The sequence below is a fragment of the Euprymna scolopes genome, chromosome 44 (genome assembly GCF_053919585.1).
Source record: "Euprymna scolopes isolate OS-2025 chromosome 44, ASM5391958v1, whole genome shotgun sequence".
In the NCBI taxonomy this organism is placed as follows: Eukaryota; Metazoa; Mollusca; class Cephalopoda; order Sepiida; family Sepiolidae; genus Euprymna; species Euprymna scolopes.
Window position 1 is genome coordinate 40,213,189 of NC_136525.1, and position 25,338 is coordinate 40,238,526.

The window sequence follows — 25,338 nt, forward strand, 5'->3', positions numbered from 1 at the left end:
TGTGTTTCTCAGTTGTAGAAAATATAGGCACATTACAGATGTGTAATCGGGACGAAATAACACTTTTGTAGTAAAATATTTAGAGATTTATAAAGAATCGGAATCGGTAAGTGTATCGGAATCGGGAAAAATATTGGAATCGTCCCATCATTAATTATAATTTCACCTACACTAGCCAACGTAGCGTAACGATTAAAAGAGCTGACTGTTGCCTTGTTGTGATTCGAGATTGGGGCAGTTACTGGTCGTCTAGTCGGTAACTTGTCGATCCTAACTCGAGACAGTTGCCAGTCTAGCCGCACTGGAGAACTGTGATACACCTAAAAAGTTCCCCTGTGGACGACTACATATATGTTGGTGCGTATAATAAATTATGAAAATATATACGGCAATTAAGCTACATAGTATTTTCTGCATTTCATCCTCATAAGGACTCTTCGGGCTAACGCATTGAATTGATCATGTGCTTTTCGGCCACCCTGTACATCTAGATATAAAAATAGGTTTCAGTCTCCTAAAATTCGAAAAGGATACAGTGTCCTGGGACTTTTCGGCCACCCCGTATATACACGTTAGATTTTTTTTTACGCAGGAATCAGTACTTATCAAGGTCCAGAGGCCACTCGAGGATAAGGGTTAATGGGTATACATTAGTCAATGTGATTATAGCGTAATAAACATACGTAGTAGGAATTTTGTAAATTGGATTACTTAGGAGAACAGTTCATCAAGAACTTGTTTACATTAGACTTGAAGACAATTAGTTTGTAGTTAGTTGGAAAGCAGGCAATCTAGAGAGTGTTCAGAGAGGCGTGCAGTTCTAAGAAAGAAGTTGTGTTCTTGGAATCTGCATTTAGCTTTAGGAACAGATAAACGTGTGGGAAATTATAGTGGTTTTTGCTAGACGAGTGTTTTTCGTAAAATTTTGGCGATGGGGGAACCAGAGATTGAATCTCAGTTGCGCATTTGCGATGAAAATAACGATAAAGCAGAGACAGGCTCGCAACGTCTCTTCTGTGAGAAAGAGGTTGCAGGGAAGAGAAAAGAACATCCCCCATTAAGCTACGAAGTGTATTTTTAACTCTGTCAACACAGTATAAGCCGCTTCTAGCAGCTCCTGTTTAGATCTCCACTGTTGTCCAGTACTCCTTCGTTGGCCGTACCTGGCTTTTATATAGGTAGAGAATTGCATCAGGAGTAAGATATCTACTGGAGCGGTAAAATAACCCCATTATTTTTCCAGCGACATTGGCAATGGATTTGATATACGTTCCATTTCAGGTCAGGAATAAAGGTCAAACCCAGAAGCTTGTCAAAAAAGTAAGCCTCCCCAAGACAAGAACCATTCATTTCAGCCGATGCTAGATTGGCATCAGAGCGTAAATGGTGTAGTTTTAGATTGATTAAAAGTGCCAGCTAACAAGTAGGATTTTTGTTTATTTCACCAACTGTTTTCACTAACCAATCCTCGGGCTTTTACTAGACAATAATCGACCGACTCCTATTTTATCTTAAGTCATCATTTGTGGAGTTTATTAAAAGGGTAACTTGTTTGAATTTAACTATACTTGTTACATGATAAGGGCTGTCCCCTGTTCATGTAAGTATAAAAATAGAGAGATTAGTTAAAATGGAAATAAGAGAAAGCAGAAATCGAACCCTGGACATAAGTTTTAAAGAACAATAGGTTTAAATGGAATGTCCAGTAAATTGTTAATTCGGATGAAATAAATAATAAATAAACTATTCAATTGTTAAAAGAATGTGGATAATAAAATATGAGTTAAATAAATTAGATATGTAGGTTAAATTCCTTTGTGGAAACAAACAAGGAAAATAGGTTATTGGGAAATCAATGTCGAAAACGTGAAAAGTCGTGCATGTTGAGACACGTGAATTTTGCTCACGTGGCCGGGATGCATGAGTTCTCAATATAGCAGGTGGGAGTTAGTTGGTGGAGGGACAGTCAGAGAGACAGTCAGGAGAGACAGTCAGGGGAGACAGACAGGCGGACGTCTGAAGCGAGACGTCACTTCAGAAACTAAGATGTGAAACTTTGAGTTCTTGATGAGGAAGTCGACCGGTCGTCAGAAAATAAATCCATCATGTGTTTGTGATAAAGCTCATCTTTGTGTTTGTGATTTCTACAAAAAGGTAAATTGTATCGTTATTATATGTCTGTGTTATAAAATGTCATTACATACACATCTCTCTCTCTCTAAGATACAACATCATATGTAATAAGACAAGAACTCTCACTAAGACTCATATCATTACTAATAAGAACTCTCACAAGAAAAAGCAACACTTATAATAGTCTCTCTCTAAGACTCTTTAATGAAACAACTATATAACATACTTAGATACGTTTCCTTTTTTTTTGTTAATATTTTAGAGGTTATATTATTATATTATTTTAGTATTTATTACTAAATTATTAATTTTACGATCATTCTTACTTTTATCACATTATTATCATTATTACTATCATATATATATATATATATATATATATATATATATATATATATATATATATATATATATATATATATATATATATATCATTACTGTATTAGTTGAATTGGCCGAACCAAATTGATTCTTTGCCTCCATAGGTCTCTATCTTCCATGGCCTAACGAAGATCTTCAAGTTGGAAGCCAGTGTGTTTTGTCAATAATTTTGTGTGCATTTGGAGAAAACTGGCTTAACAACATATGAATATGTGTATATGAGTGTATATCTGGATCTGTGTATATTTTTTAATTGTTGTTTAAATAAACATTTAAGCATCGCGAATATCTGTATATATATATATATATATATATATATATATATATATATATATAAATTCAGGTTTGATATGTTCAAAAGTAGGGACTAATGAATACAACGAGGTTGTTAGATAGTTCTCGATAACAAGAGCAAAATATTTTTTTATTATTTATTCCAGAGTAAACAGTTACATTTGGTCGCTACAAACAGCCATCTGTTTCAGTCAATAAGACTTCGCAGGCGACCTAGAACCATTCGACGTAATAGAAAAAAAGCTTTACACACATATATATACACACGTACATACGACGTAATAGAAAAAAAGCTTTACACACATATATAATCGTCCCATCACTAATATATATATATATATTAGTGATGGGACGATTCCAAATTTTCCAGATTCCGATGCAATTACCGATTCCGATTCTTTTTAAATCTCTAAATATTTAACTATAAAAGTGTTATTTTGTCCCGATTACTGTAAAAACGCCTCTTAAATGATGTGCACATATTTTCTTAAACGTAAAAATAACCCCCAACTGTGACGGGGTGATCTAGAGATCTTAGTCTAACTGAAAGTTTAAAATCAATAATTATGTATCATTTATATTTTATTACAACCAGCAGTGGAAAATGTTTCTTAAACCAAAGTCAAATAAAAAATATAATTTAAGGAATCGGTTTTGGCATCGGAAAATAGGCTCACAGTTTTCCGATTCCGATACCGATGCCGGTACCCCCAAAAAGCTCCGATTTTTCTGAATTCCGATTCATCGCCCAAACACTAATATATATAGTGTGTAATATTTTGAAGTAGTGTGAAGAACGAAGTTAGCAATATCACATATAAAAAGGGAACATTCGAAAGAAACATGGAAAAGAAAGAAAAACATTGTCTCCCAAGAAGTTCTGATCCGAAGGAGTAAATTAAAGATGTTTTCTTACAATGTGATTTTATTATTTGTATTGAACTATGTAGCACAATATTACCTTATGATTATTTATTAGTACTTATTAGTTGATCTCATTTTGGTTAATTCAATAATTCAAATACACATACAAATGTAAATAAACTTATATTTGCTGAATATTGTTATTTTTCTTTCCCCCAACTGCTAAAAAACACTATGTTTTTGCGCTATCTAAAAAAAACATCAACATATTTTTTATTCAATATACGATCTGACTTTAATAAGTTAGCAAACTGTTTTCGTATAATCGCTTTTATTGATGGTACACACATGAAACTCTACCTCCTTTTGAAGCAATCTCCACCGGCTGCAATGCACTCGTTGTACTGTTCTAACAATATGAAAGCCACAGTGAGCAAAGTCTGGTCTATAGGAAGGATGGGGAGCTATCTTGATGTCAACTTGGTAAAATAATCTGATCTTCTCTAAGCACCCTTGGAACAAACTTTGCGCAAATCTTCCGCATCTTCATTTCTTCACGAATAATTGCTTATACAGCTCCAACATTGACATCAAACTGTGCACATTGTCTCTATAGACACACGACATTCCTATTCATGTAATTCTTTATTTGGTCAAGCAACTCTGGGATTCTGACTTCCTTATGTCTTCCACGCCTCTAATCATACCTTACAGACTCCTTACCTTCCTTAAATCTCTTATGCTTCTCTAAAACTGATGCTCGATTCATACAAGATGGTCCAAAAGCAGTCTGAAGCATTCCATACGTTTCTGTGGTTCTTTTCTTGTCCAAGTTTAAACAGAATTTTATTGCATAACGTGCTTCTAAAGTGTCCTTACGCCCAGATTGCATTTTTGAAATTCACCAGATGTGGCCATCAGGCTTTAGTAGGGTGTATTCCAATTCCTGCTGTAGCTGTTTATTTGAATCTGAAATCATAAAAATTGGTCAGTCATCTCATAAGATATATAGCAAGAATATATTGAGTTCTCAAGAGTATAGCACAATTTGAAATGCCTGTACAAAAAAAAATCTAGAAACTTACTGAATCCATCTCATATTTTTGAATCAGTGGTATTTCTTACATTTCATTTATACTAGCCTACTTGCCCGGCTTTCCCGGCGTTTCCCGGGTGTTTAGAGGTGTGTGTAGAGAAAAAAAAGTAGTAGTAGTAGGCAGGCTCGAATCCGTACCGCGAAGAAGGAAAAGAACGTGAAAAAGAAAACGTGACGTCTTTGCTGTTGCGTCCATTACTAAATCGGGACTGACGAAAGTTTAAATTAAGGCTAGTCAATCGAAAAGGGAAGGGATGACTTTAGAAAATATCAGCGAAAAAAAGCGACTCCTCCCTGTAGAAAAGTCCTCAGTTAAGGGTGAGGGAATTTAGCCAATTTTTCGATATTTGTCATCCGAAGGGTCGTGCTTCAGAACGATACCGAACTCCTGAAAATCCATCGCCTCTGTCGAAGGTTTAAGGCAGACTTACATACATACATACATACATACATACATACATACATACATGATGGCAGCAAATTCGTTTTCGAACATTGCCATTACTTGATATAGCACAAAAAAGGATATACAGAAACATGAAAAAAAATCAGTGATGGGTCGCAGAAAAAGTTGCTTTTAAGCCCTGCCAAACTCTGGCATTATTTGGCACACATTGTGCAGACATGTGCGACACTAGCAGCACGTTCTTGATGGCTACTTTTATATATAATCAAATGCCGCTTCAAAGCACCTACTGTTTTGTACGTCCGCCGCAGTTGACTCAAGACTGCTTTGTGTCCCACTGTGCTGATGAGTAGTCTCGTGGCTTAGCCCAGCTCTGCTCAGACATAATCTTCCGCACACCTCACACTCCAGACCAATTTGGCGCCCCCGCACATCCACTGCTCCTTTCACCCTCCCTTTCCGGATATCACGTTTCAGCTGCTCATACTAGGTTCGATCTGCCTCAAACTTGCCCACACCTCCCCGCAAGGTCCTCCTTCACCATTCTCCATGATCCAAAGCAAGACTCTCCCAGATTCTTTCATCTATCTCACATACATACACACATACATACATACATACATACATACATACATGATGATTGATGATTGCAACGTCTTGTCAGACGAGTGCCACTCCCTCAGACATTTAAAACCCATGAGCCCAAATGCCTGAGGGAGTATCTATACAAAGATGATGTTACAGAGTCTTAGCTTTGTACGACAGCTAAGTCTCTCTCTCGGTTCAAAATGTTGATAGCCAGCAACAAGTAAGAGCAAGATAGCCAGCAACAAATTAAACTGCAGACCAGCTTAATGCGGGTAATGGTCTTCCACTTTATGGTTTTTTAAATCAGAGATTTGCTTCTCCTAGAAAGGTTGCCTTCACCACGGCTTAGGGGGGCTCTCTCCACCCCAATACACATATACACACACACAAATATACACGGTGCTAGTTAGCCGTTGACTCAGAAAAAGAGTTCAAGTCATGTCATGTCATGTGCTACTGGTACCATGTAACCCAGTACTACCTGCCTCATGGTCGGGTCACCGGCGACTAAACTGGTTCCCCCACCAGACTTGTTTGGTGAGGAGGGCGGCTAGTCTCCCTGAAGGATTAAAAACAAGACCTTTCAAAGGGTGAATGAACCCTTTTTCGGTGTCAACGGCCAACTAGCACCGTGTATATTTGTGTGTATGTATATATGTGTTGGGGTGGAGAAGGCTCCCGTAAGCCGTAGTGAAGGCAACCTTTCTAGGAGAAGCAAATCTCTGATTTAATAAACCATAAAGCGGAAGACCAGTACCCGCATTAAGCTGGTCTGCAGTTTGATTTGCTGCTGGCTATCTTGCTCTTGCTTGTTGCTGGAACCGAGAGAGAGACTTAGCTGTCGTACAAAGCTAAGACTCTGTAACATCATATTTGTATAGAGACTCCCTCAGACATTTGGGCTCATGGATTTTAAATGTCTGTTGGAGTGGCACTCGTCTGACAAGACGTTGCAATCATCATATATATATATATATATATATATATATATATATATATATATATATATATATATATATACAAGTTAGAAAAGCATTTCATCCAAGGCATGAAAATTGTTAAATAAAATGATTTTACTATAGGCTTTAAAAATAAAGGTACAAGATTCAATTTGAGGAGGGCGGCTAGTCTCCCTGAAGGATTAAAAACAAGACCTTCCAAAGGGACATACATACATACATACATACATACATTAAAACAGACAGGTGAGATTTATATTAGATATTATTTATTTATACTTCCCATTATATACGCATGTATATTTTGATGCATTTTTCATAATAATTATGTAAAGATAACAATTATTTTACTTCTTTCTGTCTTCTTTCCTATTTTTTCGTCTTGTATTCTTTCCCACTATTTTTCCTTTATTTTGATATAGGCTTTTTAATACATTTTTCTTCTTCCTTTTCAAATATATTAAGTTAGCTCGCTTTATTCTGAATATCACGTGATGTGACCTGCTGATTGGCGTGTGCTGGAACTTCCTGTAAAACTTTCATTACGGAATTCAATTTTGTATAAGCAATATCCTCTAAAGTGGTTTCTAGTTACTTGTAACTGGCTGACCGAAACATAGTCATGAATGTGTAGCGACGAATCAATGCTTATGTAAACGAATAAAAAAAGTATATCTTGAACCACGTCGATATTGAATACTTTTGCATAACCTCGTTAAAAGATTGGTTGTTTCGCCTCTTGAAAATATCAGCACACACACACACACATATATATATATATTTTCTCTATTTTGTCGGAATACTATTTCCATTATTTTCATCATATATATATATATATATATATATATATAGACTAGCCTGGCTGCCCGGCGTTGCCAAGGTGTTTGGAGGTGAGTGTTGAGCAAAAAAAAACAAAACGTGGTAGTAGGCAGGCAGGTTCGAAACGGTATCGCGAAGGAGAAAGAGAACGTGAAATAAAGTGACATATTTGCCGTTGCGTCCATTAAAGCCCATATTCACATCAGTCCTCATTGAGTGTCCGTTTGCCGTTTTAGGCTACAGCCAACCTTTTTGTTATCGAGATACACACTGATGGCAAAATGTGTATTCCATTACATATCAAGTAATGCCTGTGCTTAAAGCTTTTCATAATGAGGAAAATCTTTGCACCGAGACAATCCCACTCTCTGAACAATTGCCACATTGAACCAAAAAGAAGAGCAAGTCAACATCATTTGATGCAGCAGACGTCGCAGGTTTTATATCAGGGGTTTCCCTCCCCTAGAGAGGTTGCCTTCACCACGGCTTATGGAGCCCTCTCCACCCACCATGTCATTTGATCCATGACGGGGCACCAGAGCATACTCCACACGCCGGTGGGTCATGTATTCCACAGCTGACAGGGCCTAAGCTCCTCTGGAGGTTTCTGTCAGGGTTACCTGACCCATAGCCTTTGGTTAAAAGAACCTTGGCCCACAAGGCAGTTGGGGTCCAGTTATATAGCGCAAGACATTCGCCGTTCATCAGAGCCCCGTCTGCATGACAGTTGTCACGGCATGCACGTGGGGATAATTTTTTGGGGGAGAAGCACAGTATGACGCTAAGTCATCTGTGTGTTTTTAACATACGTCCACACCAGACCTTGACCACTGCTTAAAATAATGTTCACTTGCTCTTCTTTTTGGTTTAATGTGGCAGTTGTTTAGAGAGTGGTATTCTCTCAGTGCAAAGTCTTTCCGCACTATAAAAATCTTCAAGCACAGACATTATTTGATATGCAATGGAATACATACATACATACATGCATACATACATGATGATGATTGAAACTTCTTGTCAGACGAGTGCCACTCTCTCAGACATTTAAAGTCCATGAACCCAAAAATGACTTCCATCGCCACAGGACCATTTTTTATAGACAGATCGCTGAGGGAATATATACACAGATGATGTTACAGAGCCTTATCTTTGTACAACAGGTAAGTCTCTCTCGGTTCAAAATGTTGAGATCCAGCAACAAGCAAAAGCAAGATAGCCAGAAACAAGTTAAACTGCAGTACAGTTTAATGCGGGTACTGGTCTCCCGCTTTATGGTTTTTTAAATGTAAGAGATTTGCTTCTCCTAGAAAGGTTGCATTCACCCCAAACATATATGCATACATACATACATACATACATACATACACACGTGCATTGAAACAGACAGGTAAGATTTATATTATAGATTTTTAAAAACCAAAGATACAAGGAAAACTATTACATCATATTTATATTTTTCGAAGGTTACACTCGTTTCGAAATCAACTTTAATTTTAAACTTTTTCGATTTCTAGTTGATGTCGAAACAATTGTAATATTCGAAAAACACAAATATGATGTAATCGTTTTCCTTGTTGTTTTGACTTCTGCACACACACACACACACACACGCACACACACACACACACACACACACACACACACATATATATATATATATATATATATATATATATATATATATATAGTTGATTGTTGGAGAGTTATTGGCTACACATTAGCAAACGTGTTTCAATGACCCCCTAGCAGGGAAAATCACCTCATCAGGCCAAAAACCATCCACGAAACGTTCAATAAAGACCATCCCTTTATATTAAAGTCAACTTTATAGGGTTGAACCATTCTAAAAAGAAAGAGGGGTCCTATCAAAACAAATATAACCTATTCACAAAATAATGTTAGGTTTTTCAAGGTATAATTCTGAAGCAGATTTATTATAAGTTTGCATTAAATTTTCTAGCTCCAACCATTATAATTATAATTGTTTTTCGTTTATTTTGTTAATACGGATTTTTAGAACTATTACTCCAATATCAGAGCAATCAATAAATTTGACTAAGGGTTTTTTTCACTTAAAATCGAGATATAAATATATATAAACTATAAATTTAGCGCTATTTCTCTATATAATACAAAAGTACCGACATATATACAAACAAACGTGAAAAATTATATATATACAAATTTCTCTTATAATATGGTGAAGAATATTAGTAACTAAGTCTAATTATATTATTCACGGTAAAAATTTCACTAAAAATTATTTTTATAAAAATCAATAGATTCTTTGTTTGCTAATGTGTAGCCAATAGCTCTGCAACAATCAATATTGCTCTGTTTCATACATTGAGCACTCTTTGAAATGACATATTGTGTTGTTGTTATGAGTTACTGAAAAATTCTACCAACAGTATAATAATATATATATATATATATATATATATATATATATATATATATATATAAAGCTGACCGTTTGTGTGTGTGTGTCTGGTCACGGATAGGCTCGTATATGGTTGACTATTTTAAAAAAACTGATTGCATATAATGATAGAAGATGTATCGAGACACAGGAATTGGTATGTTTGATCTGGCATAACGATGATTCATTAAAATTGTGGGATCTGCGTACGCACCAGGTCCACAAAGTATGGAAATAAAAAATTTAAAAATTTAAAAAAAACGTTTACAAGTGTTTTTGATATACATGTACATATTAATACTTTGATAAGTATGTTTTAACTTAAATAGGGATGGTATAATAAAATTGTGGGGTCTGCGTCTGCGCCTGGCCTCCATGGAATGGAAATAGACACAAACTTTTATACAGACTTTTCATATCTATCTGCGTAAGTATACTTTGATAATTATCTTTCAGTTTGAAGAAATATGGTATAATAAAATTATGGGGTGTTCGTTCGTGCCTGACCTCCATAGAATGGAAATGTGTCACAAAGTTTAACAAGGATTTTTAATATAGATCCACAGAATATTGTAATAAGTGTTTCAAGTTGAACAGGTATGGTATAATAAATTATGGGGTTTATCTATTTTATTCTTACTTTTATCATATTTTGCTTTGATTTTGATACCCCCAAATTGGAAGCTATCTCTTTACAACACTTTCTTTTCATAACCTATCATACTTTCATAAATCAGTCCATTTTCTGTAGGCTGTTTTTGAACCCAGTCAACGACGGGTACTTTTGCTAGTATATATATATATATATATATATATATATATATATATATATATATATATATATATATATATATATATACAGTAGCGTCCCATACTAAGGGACAAAATATGAAAACCTAATTTTTTTAGAAAAAGTGAACCATAATCAGATGTTATAAAATAAATAAGTCAATTAAAAAAATCACGAAATGTAATGAAATCCACGAAAAAGTGAACAATATTTGGATGTTGTAAAATAAATAAGTCGATTAAAAAATACCAACATAATAATATATATAAAAACCTCGAAGCGGTTTTGTCTGTCCTCGAGGCGCTTGGCACCAGTTTAAGCCCACCTACTTTGTGTAAACAGGGAAACCTTCGGTTACAGTTGGAACTATTTGGCGGGACACATTCCATTTAATTTTTATTTTTTTTTCGTTTCTATACCTTTTCGCTTATTATTAGAACAATTCTCAAAAAACAAAAACAAAAACAAAGAAAAAAAAAAAAAAAAAAAAAAACCTTTCTGTTCCTTCTTTCAGACGTATATTCTTGAGAAGTCTCTGAAAAAAGCGCTTCGGATTTTATTATATCTCATGATTTTCTTTTTAATTGATTATTTATTTTATAACATCTGAATATGGTTCACTTCTTTCTCATCATTTTAAAATTTTGCTATTCTAATAAAGATATATATATATATATATATATATATATATATATATATATATATATATATATATATATATATATATATATATATATATATATGTATACATTAATCCTCGCGCGAAAGAGCAGGACACAAAATGTTTTAAATAATAATAATAGAATAACAATAACAAAGATGTTCGTTGGCGAGGACTACTATTGACCGTAACCAGTTATACAGTCCTTTTTAAATTTTCATCCCCATTTTTCTCGTTATATACTGGATATTTGTTAATGAACCCTATATGAAATATGTTCCTTATTAAATTTTAAGATTTTCTATTCCGAAAGAAGTTTTAAAAAATTTAATCTAAAAAAGTTATTTTAAAGTGTTTGTTAAAAAAGTTCAGATTTTCTCATTATTCAGACCTGTATTACAAAGAGGGGGTTGCAAAAAATGAGTTGTGGTGTGAGGTTAAATGCAAACTGAAACAGAGAGAATATTCAGACTTGTAATAATACAAAGACGGGGTTGCATAAATGAGTTGTAGTGTGAGGAGAAATACACATTGAAATAGAGAGAAGGAGAGTTTTAAAATATATCTTAAAGGGATAAGATACCAGTTAGAAAAGCATTTCCTCCAAGGAATGAAAATTGTTAAACAAAATGTTTTTACTATAGGCTTTAAAAATAAAGGTACAAGATTGAATTTGAAATTTATTTATCTTCACAGTAACCGTTTATAAACTTTACAAAGCAAGGTATCAAAATTTAATGCAAAATGATTCAAAAAATTACCTTGGATTTATTTTATGTAATTTACATTTTGTTGCAATTTAAAAACATTATCTTTCATCTAGCAATTAATGATATAGATATAAAATTTTCAAGGATTAAATTGCAACAAAATGTACATTACATAAAATAAATCCAAGGTAATTTTTTAATTCAATTTAAATTCAATTTTTATACCGTACTTTATGAAATTTATTTAGTTCGAAAACCTTTGATGAAATGCTTTTCTAACTTGTATCTATCTATCTATCTATCTATCTATCTATCTATCTATATATATATATATATATATATATATATATATATATATATATATATATATACATCAAAGAACAAAATATAAAAATATAAAGACAGATCCTCGTTTATTCATACTATTGTCCCAAACTGTTTTTTCCGTAAATAATTTAAACAAAATAGGATTAGAAAAAAAAAGTGTACGTAGGTATTTAAATAACGTATTTTAAACGTATATATATATATATATATATATATATATATATAGAGAGAGAGAGAGAGAGAGAGAGAGAGAGAGAGAGAGAGAGAGAGAGAGAGAGAGAGAGATTGAACAGCCCAACCTTCCCATACACACATTTATAGTTTCCTTCCCATTATGGGTATGGATTCTAAAACTGTTTCCTTTTCACTTTCGTATGGTCTATGATCGTTTTCTTCTTCTGCATTTTCCTTTTAATATCCTGAGGATGTCCCCTGCAATAGGGACGAGACTTTGGTCACCATTTTATAAATTCGTTTGGTTTTTCTTTTTCAAAACAACATATATATGTATATATATATATATATATATATATATATATATATATATATATATATATATGTGTGTGTGTGTGTGTGTGTGTGTGTGTGTACACACATATATATATACATATATATGCATATATATACATATATATACACATATATACGCACGCACACACGCACACGCACACACACACACACACACACACACACACACATATATATATATATATATATATATATATATAATATCATATTATATTGAACTGAAGTACAAACCGGTATATTTGCTTATGTTTGTTTTATTTTTTAGACTGATTCGTTTGTTGTCCGAAATTCAATGCATTTTGGGAAAACGAGTAACTAAACAAGCCTGGAATGTAGCCACAAAGCGGTAATTGGTCAGCGTTTCTTTTTTGCTTTTTATTTTTCTTTTTGAATCGTTTCACGGTTCATTCGGTTGGAAATATACATTCCCACCAAATTCTAGTCGTATTTTCAATGGCGGAAAAAAGGGCCATCTGGTGGCTTCCAGGCGAACAACACGTTTCTACTGATCTGACTTTATTCGATTGAAGATTAATCACGTTTTTATGGGTTCCATTTGTTCAACTCAGTTCAAACGCACTTAGCTCGTATATATATATATATATATATATATATATATATATATATATATATATATATATATATATATATATACGAGCAAACAGTTAATAAAACATGTTAAAAAACACTTTGAAATGAGTTAAAAACATATTTAATCTGAAAAGGAAACACTAGATAAGTGGATAGTCCTTAATCCACAGAGTTTCGAATAAATACTTTCCTTCTCATCAGAGGGTAGGAATTAGCAAAATGCGAGATCGGATTTTGCATGCAAAAGTAATTGATGAAACAACAAGTAAGTCAAAGATCTTACTTGATAACAAAAAAAGTGAAGCAGAGCGAATATGGTGAAGAAAAAGGTGATTATACATGAATGGATAGTCTGGTGGAAGATAAAAAAAAATCCAGTGATATATATAATATGAATTAGATTAAGAAGAAACTTCTTGCGCAATTTTTAATTTTGATTTCAAATGATGTATTTTCAAATAAGTTTTCGTTATAATACCTTTACTTTATATATCATTTTAAAGAGCGTTTTCCTCTGTACAAAATCGTTTTAATGCAATAATGTTTATCAGAACATTGAATACGAGATTGAAAAAAAAGCAAATATGTACATTTTTTTAAATTTCACTTCAAGCTAGGCCGAAAAGCCGCTAAAACAACTCCCAATATCAACGAAGCCTATGAACCACTACTGAACCCCCAGCACAATATTGGTTCAAGAAATCTTGAGTCTTGAAAAAGGTAAGCGTAGTAGTCACCCATAAGATGTTGACAACGAATTAGACATAACGTATACGACGATTTACAACGATACGAGAGGTTTACAAATGGCAAAAAAAATCATAAAGAATTACACGCTGCTATAAAGAGTCATTTTACCTTCTTTTACACAAGAATGACACGTTTCTCCACTTGGTTGTGACTTGCGATGAAAGCTGAGTGTTTGTAAATGTACAATGGTAGAATCTCCTGGAGGATAATCACGTTCAAACCTAAAAGAATTCATTATGTTTACAAAGAGAAGATCTCTTCAAACTAACGTGAATGGTCTCTAACATCTGATGAAAATAAGAATGAGTGTGACTCAAAATAGCAAACGAGTCTATCTATGTATCTCTCTCTCTCTCTCTATATATATATATATATATATATATAGAGAGAGAGAGAGAGGGGGGGGAGAGATAGGGGGACTGTTTTGTAACACACTCAATTCTACTGGTTGCGTATATTTCAGTAAATTCCATACACCAATGAATTTTTAAGCCAAAAGGAGATGACTTAAAATATAAGCTACAAATTATCATATTTCATAATTGAGCATTCATATACTGTATTCACAAAACCAAGACTTCAAAAAAAGGAATCGAAAGCAACAAAAAGTGTATTTCATTGTAAGTTATAATTGTTTCAAGATTAGTTTGACAATTTCAAGCATTATGGCGTTTGAAAATGTTCACATAACCAGCATTTCTTCAGACTTCTTGGATAAAAACACTTTAACAATAGAACATTATTTAAAGAAATTTCCCTTACAGGAAAAGAAGCTGCGAAAACATTTATCCTGGACGCATCCTTGTCAAGAGCTTGTCACAATATATATATATATATATATATATATATATATATATATATATATATATATATATATATATATATATATATATATATATATAATTCACGGTAGATTCTCTACTGTGAAATGTAGACTACAATGCATTGTGGACGATGTCACTACGGAAAGGTTCCTCTCGGTGCGCCGTAATGGGCTCATATTAGAATAGGTAATCAATCGATTTGATTGAAAAATGAGGAATTTCACCGATTTCGATGACAATAAATATGGGAGTGTGAAGCATTAATTGATTATTATTTAGTCCTGGGCAACGTCGGATCACCCTGCTAGATATTATTATAATTATGACTATCATCTTTGTTATTGTTTATTCGTGTTTTTGTGCATGTTGTTAACCTAATCTAAAGTTTACAGGATAGAATGATAAAACTGTCATCTTAGAAAAGACGATATGATTCCATTTCCTTTTGATGAGAACCGGTGTTCTTTCTTTTTTTGTAGGTCATGTACTAGTTGTTTAGTTTTATACAAATCCTAAGAGTGATAAAAGCCTTATTACACGTCTGAAAGTTACACAATGTTCAACAATAGAGATTGGAGATGCGCCGCTGTACAACTCATGCTGTCTACCGATCCAAGTTATGATAACAGGATCATTGCCAGCACACTCAAAATACATTGTGAATAACAGGAATGTGCCCAGAAAGTTTCAATTCACGGTTATGATCTTTGGTGAGGTTTCAAGTCAAGGCCAAATTATGCAACCTCATATCGAATTCCGCTTGAAAGTCAACACCGAAATGTACTTGGATATGCTGAAGAGTATAACGATCCCCTGATCCTGGGGGGTGGCAGTAGGACTCGGCGCCCGCCCACAAGTCTATAATACCAAAACTTCGGTTTTGTACACTTCTTTCCCTGTCTCCTCCTCTTCCCCCGACCTGAACCTACTAAACTACTTCGTTTGACCATACGCCGAGAACATCACCTACATGACCTCCCGCAATACCAAAGCCAGCCCGATCGCCGCCATCCGCTGAGTATTCGCAGAGCTCTTGCTGGTGCTTGTGGAAAAGGCATGCTCCAATTCCGGACTCGTATCGAGGTGGTGATTGAGGCTGAAGGCGGCTACATTGAATAGATGTCAGATCTACTACATAATTAATTTACATGAATTGATTTTTTTTTCAATAAAAGTTTTAAAATGAAGCTGTAGTGTTGTTTTATTTAGGGCAAGAATTTTATCGTTTCAACTTGTATTTGTGTGTACAAAGTCACTACGGGAAAGCACGTGGAGCTTCCTCTCGATGGGGAGCTACCTCTCGATGGGGAGCTTCCTCTCGATGGGGCCCCAACTAGAGCAGGCAAAAAATTGATTTGCTTGAAAAATGGTCGGTTTCACCGATTTCAATGACAATTTAATATGAGAGTGTGAAGCATTCTTTGAGCATCATTCAATCCCGGGCAACATCGATATCCCCTGCTAGTGCATAAATATATATTACTATCCTGGGTGTCCGGCGTTGCCCGGGTGTTTGAAGGTGTGTGTTGAGCAAAAACAAAATGGTGGTAGTAGGCAAACAGGCTCGAACTCGTATCGAGAAGGAGGAAAAGTACGTGAAAAAAAAAACGTTACGTGTGTGCTGTTGCGTCCACCGCCAAACCGGAATCGACATAATTTAAATTTAGGCTAAGCAATCGAAAAGAGGGGGTGACTTTCGAAAATATCAACGAAAAAAGCGACCCCTCCCTGTAGAAAAGTGCCCAGTTGAGGGTGAAGGAATTTATATTTCTGGCCAATTTTTCGATATTTGTCGTCCGACGAGTCCCGCTTACAAAATTGTACCGATCCTGCAAAAATCCGCTACCTCTGTCGAAAGTTTTAGGCATACATACATACATACATACATACATACATAATACATACATACATTTAAACAGACAGACGAGATTAATATTATATTTATGTCGATTCACAAATGAAACAGCTATTGAAAAGTGTTAAAAATATATAGTCGAGAGAAAGATAGCGGGAGGGTGTGGAAAGAGACGTATAAATAAATAAAGACAGAGAGGGAGGAAACAAAAGATAAACAGAAAGACTGATACAAATATAGAAATGGGTTAACAAAATGATGATGATGATGATGATGATGATGATGATGATGATGATGATGATGATGATGAACAATTATATATAATCGATACAAAACTAGTTCGTTTTGTGTGATTAAAAATAAAAAAGAATATCAAAAAATAAAAAGCACTCCTAAAGGCCCAAATAAATGTGAATCGCTTGAAAAGACATAGTTACCTTACTGGACCTCTCTTCCCTCCGCTACCAGATGGCCTAACTCGCGGCAAAAAAAAAAAACGCGTCTGGAATTTGGCGGGAGAAAGCATTTTACAGCCGGATGGATGAAACACACGATTAAAAAGGCAGAACGATGTATTGATCAGTGGATTTATTTATCAAATTATCTATCAATAGATGTTCATACATACGTATAAAAGAGGCTCCAACTTCCCTTGTGCACTCCCTCTTTATATATATATATATATATATATATATATATATATATATATATATATATATATATATATAGTTATCATTGCAAAAACCAAAATAGAATGAATTCAGTCAGGAGATTGACTTAATTTTTATTCTTTTGAAAACGCTGGAATTTTTCTTTACACAAATTTTGTTAAATAGCGTAAACTTACTAAACATTTGAATGGGTGTTCTTTCAGAAAATGCAATTAAATTTAATCAAAATATTTGAAAAAAAATAGTAATTTTTGACATATATAGCAAAAATAAAATTTGTAAACAGACAACAATCGGGTCGAACAAGAGAATAGAAATAATAATAGCTTTAGGACAATGGCAAATGCTGGCCTCATTTTTAGAAGCGTCAAAGATGACGCAATTCTGGTTGCAGAGAAGTAAGTTTATAGGCCAAAGAAACAGATTATTTAGGTAACAGGAATCGAGAGAGGGGAGGGGGAGAAAGAGAGAGAGAGAAAGAGAGAGAGGATATCGGACATGGAAGTCGTGTAGTCTCTAGATAATCTGAGATTCGGTTCTGGGAACTGAAAGTAGACAGATCAAATGTAGGCCCAAATAAGGGACGATAAGTAAGGAGCGTGAGAGACAGTTTCTTCTGATTGGTTGTTGGTTACCATAGCAACTTTTTCAACATCAACGTTTTAGAGAAGATTTCTTCTGATTGGTCATCATAGCAACTTTTTCATCGTCGACACCCTCATAAATCATAGCGGGAATGTCGCTCGCATGTCATCTTGTTTGAGTAATGTAGAGAGATTTAACAAAAATGATGCTCTTTGCCGTGCTAGAGCTGATAATATTTCGCTTACGACGTCGCCCGTTAATTCTGTTTCTCTCTTTTTGTTCCGTCTTTCTGTTTATTTACTTAATTTCGTATTTGATTTTTATTTAGTCAGTTTCAAAAGTTGCTTATATATTTTCACAGGTTTTAGACAATTATAACTATTATATAAAACTCACCTGTCTGTTTACATGTATGTATGTATGCCCCAAAACTTTCGACAGCGGTGACGGATTCTTACAAGATTGGTATCTTTTTGAAGCTCCACCATTTGGACGACAAATATCGAAAAAATTGTCCAAAAAAATTTATTCCTTCACCCTTAGCTGGGCAGTTTTCTGACATTTTTTGCAATTCATTGAAAGCTCGCGTAAACGACGTCGTATAAAAGGCATTATTTCGACCGCCCCTGGCGCCACAACCACGATAACCTCATTGATAAGAACCTTTGGGTTTTTCACCTCTTCTTCCTCTTGTGCATTACGGTTTCTAGCCTGCTTACTACTCCTATTTTTTTTCCTCAACACACACTCTTACACAGACCTCCACTTTCTTTTCCGCCTTCGCGTCACGGGTTCAAACCTGCTTGCCTACTACAACTTTCTTTTTTTTTGGCTCAACACACAACTCCAAACACCCGAGCAACGCCGGTCAACGCCGGGCAACGCCGGGCAACCAGACTAATTTATTATGAGAAAGTAAAGTTTAATACATCAAAATAATGTGAAGAAATATAGAAACCACCTAATTATCGAAAATGTTGAAACTGTTAGCCATTGTGGTCCATGAACAGCTAATAACGCTCTCTAATTGAATCGAAAACGTTCCTAATCAGTTCAATTGGTATGTTGATGCATCTTCTTTCAATGGTTGCGTTCAACTCATTCATTGTAGCTCGTTTTGTGGTGGTAATCCTGTGTTTAACATGCCCCCATCACCCCACCAAACAACAGAAAAATCCATGGGAGAGGTTAAATATTGTGAGCGTTGACAGTACTCAATACTTCCTTTTCGTTTTACCTATTTGTTTCGCAGGCGACTATCAAGATATGCTCTTACGTCATGATGATAGTGGGGAAGTGCTCCATCCTGCTGGAAGTACCATTTTTTATTCCTAAACATCTCTTGGGAACGTGGCATAGCGTATTCATTTAAAAAGTTGAGATAATTTAAAGAGTGCATACATTTATTGGCACACCCTATATAAACGGCTACATGTCTGTCTGTCTGTCTCCATATTTTCAAACTCTATCTCCTCTGAAACTAAAAGTCTCCTAGCGCTAGGGGCCTCAAATGATTGGAGTGTTTTTTACAACCTGTTCTTTTATGGGTCTTTATAGACTCATGGGGTCCAAAAAAAAAAGGGCCACAATTGAAAAGATCGTTAAACATTTTGTATATTCATTTTAGTTCATTTTAAATTTTTAATCAGTTCATGTACCTGTCACGTTGCTACAGTGGTAACGTCACTAGCTTTGAATGCTACAGTTTCGCTTTCGATTCTGGCTGATGTCACCAATTACTTTTGTTTTTAATTTTTGAAAGCACGATTCTATAATGATTAGGGCTAGGACCACAGCATATTCTTTTCATTTTTTGACTGAGTGTGTATCTGTTGATATCTTATATGCTTTTATATAGGGTGATGTGGTTCTTGGTTGATAAACTGTATCTAATTGTGTCGGATATATACTCGAGAGTCAAAACAATGATAATAATATTCTGTCCACATAGCCCTATACATAAAAAATCTGGACAAATTTAAATTACGCCTAGGCAAAGCCAGGCGCCCCCTCTCCCCTGCTAGTCTTCTATATATAAAATATAAAATGCGTGTGTGTGTGTGTGTGTGTGTGTGTGTGTGTGTGTGTGTGTGTGTGTGTGTGTGTATATCTCGCAAAAACTTTCGACAGACGAGATCGGTATTGTTTTAAGGCTCGACCCGAATATCGAAAAATTGTCCAAAAAAAAATTAATTCCTTCATCCTAAACTGGGCAGTTCTCTACAAGAACGGGGTCGAGATTTTTAAGTCGCTAATTTTTGCAAGTCATCGTATTGGTTTGACTGACTTCACTTAATGTCAACGTTCCGAACTTCCAATCGCAGTGCGGAGACATCGGCAAAGACGTCACTTTCTTTTTCCTCCTTCGCGTTACGTGTTCGAACCTGCCTACCTGCTACCACATTTCTCTCTATGTATATCTCTCTCCACCCAAACTGCCTACTGTTTTTTCGCCCCCCCCCCCGCTACTACCAATTTATTTTTTTTAATCATCCCGCCCCTTACTTGGCCCCAGCAACGCCGGGGAACCCCACGACACTACCACTTTTTTTAACACCTCTATTCACCCCATCGTGGGTCCTTGATACACCTCAACACACCCGGGCAACTCCGGGTTCCCTCGCTAGTACGGAATAAAATAAAACGATCTGAAAGGGAAAAAAAAAGTTTGTATGAACGAAGGATAAAACATTTAAAGCAGGTTTCCTTCGTTTTTGGTCCTTTCGTGATTACTGCTGATAATTATGTAACGGTATGAACCCTACGAAGAACGGGTATATTCCTAGTCTCATATAAAGAGTTTTCAATTCCGAGTTCATGCTGCTAGTTCATTTTTTTTTTTTTTTTACTATGGAAGCCTAACGAAGCCAAATAAGCCAAAGTTATCCCTTCGAAAATCCCGTTTCCATATCGAATCTTGTCAGTTAGGCTCAGTGTTAGCATATTTCTAAACTAATCTTTTTTGTAGTGCATCGTCGTCGTCGATTATTCCGGTACAGGTAATAATATCTCTTGTTTGTAAAAAAAGAAAAAAAAAAAGAAGAAGATATTGCGCCAATGATCATGTGCCTGTGTGTTTTGTTTTTGCGCACTTCCGGGGCTGCTTTAATTTGTTTAGCAAATAAAAGAGATGAGATACAATCGAGGAATTTGGGAGTTTTTTGTTTTGTTTTTTCTTTTTGTTTGTGTTTTGCGTGTATAGTTGTTTCGGGTTTTTATTCAATTAAATCTCCGGTTGTTGCAGAGTTGCTTTGTTTGTTTTATCTGCCGTAGATTAGAAACTGATGAGCGAGACGAACGAGCATAAGAAAATTACCGAGTTGTTACAAGGTGGACGCCCTTAGAAGCGGCGGCATGATTCCATTTCCGTTTGATTAAAACCGGTTTTCTTTTTAATTGCAGGCCATCTACTAGTTGACCAATTGTCTACAAATCCCAAGAGCGATAAATGACCGTTTATGATGCCTGAAAATGACACAATGTTCAACGAGCGAGATCGGAGATGCGTCGCTGTACTTTGTCCTGCATTTTTTCTTTATCTCTCTCTTTTCTTAATATAAGGTTGACAAGAAAGTTTTTGTGGTTTGCATTTTTAACTTCAGATGAACATATCTTAGTTCAAGCAAAAATTTACGGATCGGAATAAGCACCATCCGAATTAACACAGTTTGCTAATGCAAGACACGTGTAACGTAAAAATCTTGCGTTGAAGGCGTTTTTTGATATCGTTTAGTTTTTTAAGCATTTCTTACACAGAAAGTTGTCGAGAGGCTTGAAAAAGTAGTAGTCAGTAGGTGAGACGTCTGGAGAGTATGGCGAATGAGACAGAGCTTCGTAGTCCAATTCTTTCAACTTCTGCAGAGTCGGTTTAGCGAGAAATTCCTTTTCAACCTAATCGTTTCTCTGCGTTTCTTTTTTTTTTTTTTTTTTCTTGTTCATTGATTTACTATATTTTCCCCCGTTTTTTTTTTTAGTCCGCAAAGATTCGGAAAAGTGGCAAAAAAAAAAAAATCAAATATTTAACAAATAAATATTACCAAAGGCAAATGGGTATTTCTTATACTTAGCTAGGTAATTTTTTTTTGTTTGTATTTTTACTTACGTTTATTCGGTTCTAAAAACCAGCAATATCAACTGATTATGTACAAGAAAAAAATGACCTCAATTTATTTGTAATGTGACCATGTTTTTGTGTGTGTGTGTGTGTGTGTGTGCTTGTATGCGGGTTGACATTCCTTGTTTTTTTTAGTTGAATAGACATTTTACGTTTAGTAAAACACCTAAAAACCTACTCAGTTAGATTGAAGAGTTACTTATCTTGCCTTTGGTAACGTTATTTGTTATATCTTTGATTTTTTTTTTTTTTTTTACTATTTTTTCGAATCTCTGTGGATTGTAAAACAACCATTTTGTGTATTTATTTCTTTCATGCCAAAAAGTTTGAGTTCTTCACTTTATGTTCTTTTTTGTGTGTGTACTCTTCTTCTTCTTCTTCTTCTTCTTCTTCTTCTTCTTCTTCTCCTCCTCCTCTCCCTTTGTCTTCTTCTTCTTCTTTTTGTCTTTTTTCTTCTTTGTTTTCACTCATAATCTATTTGGCTTCTTTTTCTCAAATCCCATGTCTGTTCATCTTTCCTTCTTTTCTTTTCTTTTCTTTTTTTTTTATTGCATTTTCACCCCCAAACAAAGCACAGTGCCACTTTGATGTACGGAGTACTATTTGAGACATAAGATAATTTAAAAAAATACTCATAGTTTTACTGCGACATTCGTGACACTTATATGGTGGATTTCTATCAGTATTTTTTAAAAAATTTTTCACTTTTTAACAATTTTCGACGTTCTGGAGACAGTGTGATTTTGTCGGCCATCTTGATTGGCCGTTTAATTTACCTACTCGGCACTACTTATCTTTCGAACAGAATACACCCTTAAAATCCCGTTAAAATACATAAAACCTATCCAGATATATAGATGAGTAATATATCTTGCCTTTGGTAACATTTAATTGTTATGTACATGAATTTTTGGCCCTATTCTCTGTTATTAGCTTATCTGCTAAATAACCTTTCCTTTTCATGCCTTGTTTTTTTTTTCTTTTGATATATACCGCGTTTTAATTCTCTTTATCATATTTCGTTTTTTTTTGTTTTGTTTTTTTAGTTTTTTCTTAATACCTCAGTTTCTTTCTTTTCTTTTAAAAGTAAAAAATTAAATCGATAATCACCTATGCTGTCGTTTAGTTCTTACATTCATGAGTGATGTTTCTAGCAGAGGGGGAAGAATTGCTGTTTTCTGGGTGGAAATCTATCCATCTAGCACTTCTCATTGTCTGTTTTTTTGTCTTTAAAATACTGTTTTTAAGCTTCTTAAATCAAGTGGGTTCATGTCTTGTCTGGGGCGATTTCCATTACAAATAAAACTGGCTCATAGTACTACCCGGAATTTCCCGAGGCAAAACTGTAACATAAATTAAATCTCTCTCTTTCTCTCTCTCTCTCTCTCTCTCTCTCTTTCTCTCTCTCTTTCTTTTCTCTCCTCCCTCGTTTTCTCCTTCCTTTTTCCTTTGACAAATTCAATCCTTTTTCAAGACATACACGCACACTCTAATAAGCATAAAGAAAGCAACTATAAATAACCAGAGTTATTTCCCTTTTTGCGATAACAGTAAAAAGTGCATGTAGATCATGCTAACATAAAATATATTAAATGACATTTGACTCTGCAGTAATGATCTTTTTTTACATAAGAGTCACCACTTATCAAGGCCCAGAGGCCACTTGAGGATAAGGGTTCAAGAGTGACAGTAGTCAATGAGACAATATCACAGTAATCGTTAGATGTGTAAATTTGGTAAATTGGATAACTTAAGGTGAACGACTCATCAAGAATTTATTTACATTGAACTTGAACACGACCATATTGTAGTCAGCTGGAAAGCAGGCAAACGGAAGACAGTTCCACGGGTGTGCAGTTCTAAGAAAGCAGCTTTGTTCATAGAATCTACGTCTGGGTTTAGGCACAGATAAAGATTGGGGGAAATTATTGATAGTGTTTTCAACTAGACGTGTGTTTCTCGTGAAATTTTTACGAGGGGGGTATAGATGGGAGTTCAGACGAGCACTTGCCATGAAAATAGCGATAAAGCAGAAGCAGGTTAACAATGTCTCTTCTGCAAGAAAGAGGTTGAAGGGAATAGAAAAGGACATTTGAAGTCTACTTTGAACTCTGTCAAGACAGAATAAGTTCTTTCTAGCAGCTCCTGCCCCCTGTGGCAATAATATCCCATCCTTGGACGTATCTGGCTATTATATAGGTAGATAATTTTAATTTTAGATATTACACATCCGGTGTTACGCCAATTAAAAATATAGCAACTTAGTATATGTTTGTTGTATATTTTTCAAGTTTTAGCTGTACAGACAAATAGACATTTGCCATTTAAATAATCGAGTGAGGATTGAACCTCAAAACCTCCAGTAAGCTGTCTCTCAGAACTGTTAGACTTAACACCTTTATCCGTTGCACGATGTGTTCATGTGCTGCAGAAATGAAAACCATCTACCCCCGTGGATTAAATAATGGGTTTACTTTTAATTTTTTGGAGCACATTGCTGTTGGATTGCTTTCCTTCTGATTACGACCTCGATGTTAACTTTGGTTGGGTCGCATGTATTGTTCATAACTTTATGTGCATATGTATATATATATGAAAACGTTTGACTCATGCTCAGTGTTGTGGAGACGCCTACTAATTAGCATACGTGGGTGAACAAGATATAGATAAAGGTATCAAGTCAGCAAGACCGGAGAGCTGTGTTTCGAACGCCGGATAGGCAAGACGCATTTGCCGGTTGCTCCATGAAAGACTTTAACACGCCCTCTGCCGGACAATCTTCCAACTGCAGTACAACTGCACCTTTGTAAATATGTATTATCTTTTCGTCTTAATATATTTGTTTTACCTTTACTTTCTGCGTTCGTGTTGTTATTGATACAGACACAACATCCAGGTAACCTATATCTAAAATTTCAAGTGTTTAGACCCAAAATTGGCGAAGGAGTTTGGTAAAGTCTGCAAATAGCA

The 25,338-nt window shown here is 34.9% G+C and overlaps 1 long non-coding RNA gene across 1 annotated transcript; it reads left to right on the plus strand.

The window, feature by feature from the left end:
* Positions 1 to 1,571: 1,571 nt before the first annotated feature.
* LOC145268625 (uncharacterized) lies at positions 1,572 to 21,821 on the plus strand. Its single transcript, XR_013864909.1, has 3 exons — positions 1,572 to 2,154; positions 13,244 to 13,324; positions 21,657 to 21,821. It is a non-coding gene; the product is annotated as an uncharacterized LOC145268625 (long non-coding RNA).
* The last annotated feature ends 3,517 nt before the right edge of the window (positions 21,822 to 25,338 follow it).